This window comes from Hypanus sabinus, unplaced genomic scaffold, assembly GCF_030144855.1.
Source record: "Hypanus sabinus isolate sHypSab1 unplaced genomic scaffold, sHypSab1.hap1 scaffold_1187, whole genome shotgun sequence".
Lineage (NCBI taxonomy): Eukaryota > Metazoa > Chordata > Chondrichthyes > Myliobatiformes > Dasyatidae > Hypanus > Hypanus sabinus.
Window position 1 is genome coordinate 118,476 of NW_026779248.1, and position 5,148 is coordinate 123,623.

At 48.6% G+C, this 5,148-nt stretch overlaps 2 non-coding genes across 2 annotated transcripts; one reads left to right on the forward strand and one right to left on the reverse strand.

Moving 5' to 3' along the window:
• Nucleotides 1-2,458: 2,458 nt before the first annotated feature.
• trnar-ucg (transfer RNA arginine (anticodon UCG)) lies at nt 2,459-2,550 on the reverse strand. The gene is given in 2 exon segments: nt 2,459-2,494; nt 2,514-2,550. It is a non-coding gene; the product is annotated as a tRNA-Arg (tRNA).
• Nucleotides 2,551-3,448: 898 nt separating this feature from the next.
• trnas-gcu (transfer RNA serine (anticodon GCU)) lies at nt 3,449-3,530 on the forward strand. Its single transcript has one exon. It is a non-coding gene; the product is annotated as a tRNA-Ser (tRNA).
• The last annotated feature ends 1,618 nt before the right edge of the window (nt 3,531-5,148 follow it).

The following is a 5,148-nucleotide window of genomic DNA, read 5'->3' on the forward strand; positions in this document are numbered from 1 at the left end:
TAGTCATGAAACAACACCCCCGTTCCACCCCACACCCCTTCACCTCCCACCCCCCCCCCCCCACCCCCAGCACCACAATCTTATCTTCTCCGAACGGTGGACTGAGAAGCCTTCCGGCTGTTCCACCGAACTGAGCCATGTCTCCATGAAACAGAGAAGACAACAGCCCCTCATCTCCCTCCGAAACTGCAACGTTGTGCTTATGTAATGTATCTTGTTTTCAAGTCATTGGCCTTTGGCTAAGAAGATGCCGGGTAAACGATGCTACATAGTCCGTCGATTTAGTCTGGCTTGAGGTCTTCCGAACCGACCTCTTTTCCGGCAATGGTAATGGCTGACCTTCGCTGATCGCTGAAAGGTGCCGCACCTGCATTCCTGAGAGTCAAGACCATCTGGTCCGTCAGCAGCTCGTTAAACTGCTGAGTAATTTAGACAGATCAGAAGTACGTTTCTTAAAGGGAAATTGGGGGTTTCAGATTGCAGCGACAGTGGTTCAGAAGAAATACGTCTTGACTTTTTGCGAGCTGTCTGGTGGGAATAATTCACCCAGTGGAGGGAGTCTAGGACAGACGGCACTGCCTCAGAATACAAGGGTGCTCCTTTAGAAGAAAGATGAGGATAAAATTGTGGTGAATCAGAGTGGTGAATCATTGCTATGGTCGGCTGTAAAGGCGGAGCAATTCGGTTTTTGTAAAACAACAGTTGGTAGGTTTCTGAAAAGTCAGGGCGCCTGAGGTCACGGGCTGATGGCGGAGAAATGGAGGTTGAAGGGAGCAGCAAAGGTATCAGGACCATCCCCCAACGTTTCAGCAGAAAGCATCAGCGCCCACTAGCCACCAAATAATCAATAGCAACGTCCCCAAAGACAGCTGTGCTCAATAGTGGAGAGCTTTACCGGACATGTATTGGGTCGAAACCAGCGCAGTCTGTAGGAACTTACGTTCAATGACATCGATGTTTCCATACCACCTTACCATTCGGCGTCAGTCGATACACACTATATCACTTCTACAGAAATGTGTCAAGGTTTCAAATGTCCTGCCGATCTCCGCAAACTCCTTTGAAAAAAGAGGCGCAGCCGTCCTTCCTTCGCATTTGCACTTGTGATGGGTCCGGGGCAAACCCTCTGAAATAGGAACACCCGGGGATTTGAAGTTGCTCACCCTCACTGATCCTCACTGATCGTGGACCTCTGGTTTCTTCTCCCTTTGTTTTGCTTGCATTGAGTGGGACGTTCAAGGGCGGGGTGGAAGCTGGAGGCGAAGTGGTTGACATTGTCGAACTCAGTGTGAATGCAGGAATCGGCAACAATACATTGGTAGACATAGCGCTGGGAGCGCTGGGGCGCGTTACCGGGGAGGGTCTGGTACATTGGTTTGGTCGATTGATTTACTTAGGCAACGAAAAGGGAGACATATCTGGGACGCATGCTGGTGTTCATGGCGACCCATTGAATTTGGAGTAAGTGGAAGAAGGCGGAGGAGAAACTGTTTCGGTGAGGACTGGATTTCCATGGAGAAAATGAGACGGTCAGGGCCAGGGAATTGAAAGTCAGCGAGTTGATCGAGCGCAAGGGAAGGGTTGCGAATGTGGATGGGAAGAGACTGAATTACGGGGCATAAGATGGACTGGAGCTACGAGAACACAGGATCAGCGAGGTAGGAACAGGCAGAGACAGTGGGCTTACCCGGACAATCAGGTTTGTGAATAGAGTAGGAGGTAGGAGCGAGCAGTTCAGGGCAACGGAACCATGAGTTCTCCACAGTGAATGGAGGTTCTCCAGAGTTGATGATGTCAGTGGTAATGCCGGATACAGTTCTCTGATGGTCCGGAGTCGGGCCTTTTCAAGGTGTAGGCGTGAGGATGAGTCCGTGTGTTACCGACTGGTCTCAGCAAGGTAGAGGTCAGTCCGTCACTCGACAACAACAGCACTTTGGCTGCGGGATTGAGGGTAAGTTTGGGACCAGTGCTGAGAGATTGGAGGGCAGTGCATTCAGAGGGGGTAAGGTTCGAGGAGAAGTGAGGATTCCTGATGTTGAGGCGGTTGATGTCTGGTCGGCAAATAGTGATGAAAAGATCCAGAGCAGGCAGAGAACCAGCGCGCTGTGTCCAAGAAGAGGAGGAGGGTTGGAAACAGGAGAATGTCCCGTCAGTGCTGGGTGGTGAATTCTTGCCGATAAGATCTGCTCGGAGACGGAGCTGAATGTGAAATAAACTTCACCTTCCCAGCAGTAGCTCCTCCTGAACTTCTGAGGAGCTCCAGCCAATTGTTTATGAAAGTGTCTGCAGAAATACTGCACAGACTAGACACATAATATTATACGTTGTGTACAACCAAGACGAGGCATTACTTATCCCCGAGGGTGGAGAACACCGATTAATCCCCAGGCGGATTTGAGACAACCATGTTGCAGGTAGTGAGAGACAGAATGGAACCGAATCCGCCAGTTTGTCAAAAAGACCGCGGCAGGACTCGAACCTGCAATCTTCTGATGACTTCCACCAGTCAAGCACCGAAGTCAGGCGCCTTATCCATTAGGCCACGCGGCCGTATTCTGCGAGAAAGGGCAAGAGGGAAAATGGGGAAATGCTGAATGCTGCAAGGAGTTTCCACCTGTAAAATGATTTCCTGACCGAGCTAAAAGTACTCGCCTGCAGTGATTTCATCCCAGGTGAGCATTCGACCATTTGTTGTGTCAATATCTCTCCATGCATTCCTGCTTTGGGCTGTTCAATATTTCATTTCTGTCACACAGAAAGGAATGGTCACAGGCACACGTCACTGTCTTTTGCAGCAGTTATATTCTGGGATTGGAATCAGTGACAAAGGTCCACCACATTCAATGCATTAATGACAGAGTAAACTCGACTTCTTATTAGCTGCTTCAGCCGTTGGTTTGGTATTCCAGAACAGGACGGCCATGTGTTTGTGTCGGTTCAGCGTTAGGGTGTTAGGATCTGCGGCTGCGCACGGCCGGGCGGGACATTCAGCGCGTCTTAATGTGGTAATCATCGGGTTATTGCATTTGCCCAATACACGGAAAATCGTCATTCTCCAACCAGATGGAAAATTCCTATAACATCTGTTTACTTGAATTCGAGCAATGTGATAGCAGAAGCTATTGAAATTTTGTTCAATTCAACATAAATTTATCTCATTTTACAACTCTAAACATTCACAGTTTCTCCGAGTTACAGATCACGGAATCGATACTTATGCCACAGCAGCTCCATAGCGTCTCAAGTCCATAAGATACCTATTTACATGTTTCCTGTGTTTGACACATATCTCGCGAAACTGCCCTTATCCACGTACATGAATTTCTGATAAGAACGGCGAGCAAAACAAATCGGCAGAGAATCTGAATAGAAACGTGTAGACCTTAAGCAGAAGATTTAAATGCTGTGAATAAATTCAGAAGTTCGGAACACAAGAGAGAGAAGAGCAGACGAGGTGGCCGAGAGGTTAAGGCGATGGACTGCTAATCCATTGTGCTCTGCACGCGTGGGTTCGAATCCCACCCTCGTCGCGACATGTTTATCGGGGGGACCACCTCTGAAACTGTCACTTTAAAACATCCTAGCCTCCAAATTTAGTCACAGGGACGCCGGACGGTTTGTTATGCGAATCATGAAAAGCAATATTCATCATTAATTTCTCACCAAATTTGGCCGCAATACCACAGGATATAGGTACCACAAGATATAGGAACATGGTTAGGCTATCCAGCTCACCGATCTCCACCATTGCATCACGGCGGAGGCCTCACCTTGAGTATTGTGAACAGTTTTGGGTCCCTCATCTTATAAAATATGCGCTAGCATTGGAAAGAGTCCAGAGGACGTTCACAAGGATGATTGATGGCTCTGGGACTGTACTCGCTGGAATTCAGATGGATGAGAGGATGGACAAATGATAATCGGTGGATGTTGTGCACTTCGATTTTCAGAAGGTCTTTGACAAGATTCCGCACATGAATCTGCCCAGTGGATTAAATGAAAGGCAGTCGCATACATAGAGCATTGCCTGGATGAGAACAGGGAAAGCGTGGGAACAAAGCAAAGGGACGGGTTTCGGATTGCCTACCCGTGACTAGGAGTGTTCCACAAGGGTGCGTTCGGACCGCTTTTTTAACGATGATGAAATTGATGGCCCTGTAGCGAAGACTGCGGACTAAGCGTAGACAGGTGGAGGAGCAGCAAGTGTTGTTTTAAGGAGGGCGGGTGCAGGAGGACAGAGACTGATAAAGAGAATGGACAAACTGGTGGCATGAATCGCTTCGCGCTCGGGAGTTACCCGTCGTCTCGACTCCTACTTCAACGGTGTTGTAAAACTCCGATCGGGTGGAAGACCCAACAGATGATGAATGTGAGAAGATACCGTGTACGAATCCACAGACACGAGGTACTGGGGTGCTTCTCCTTGTGGTGAAACTCCGATCGGGTGGAAGACCCATCAGATGATGAATGTGAGAAGATACCGTGTTCGAGTCCAGAGACCCGAGGTACGGTGGTGTTTCTCTTGTGGTGAAACTCCGATCGGGTGGTAGACCCATCAGATGATGAATGTGAGAAGATACCGTGTTCGAATCCACAAACACGAGGTACTGTGGTGTTTCTCCTTGTGGTGAAACTCCGATCGGGTGGAAGACCCATCAGATGATGAATGTGAGAAGATACCGTGTTCGAATCCACAGACACGAAAAAGTCGTGTCCCCATTATTCTCCTCAGCAGCGCTGAGGTGTCTATAAAGAGTTCTGTTTATTCAACTGGTGTCTTTCTGAAGGTCTATAAAAACACAGACTGCTCTGTTTATTGAACTGAAGTGTCTTTTTTGAACGTCCAAATTACGGCTTTGATGGCTGTAACATATTGGCATGCCATTCAGTTTGTGTTCAGGTCTGCTGACCTCTTCAGCCCTGACCGTGTCTCTCCAGGAAGTCACAGACACGCGGTCAGTGTGCCGACTGGAGAGTTTGTGACGATCCCATCGGAACTGATTCACGTCCTTCTCCGTCTGCAGATCTGCCTCGATTTGATTCCCTGCTGCGTACAGACTCACATTCACAAATCTTTAAAACGCACCTTCTCAGTTGTTTGGCGGCGGCTATCTGCTTATGTGTTGCTGTTGGCGGAAAATAGTTTAC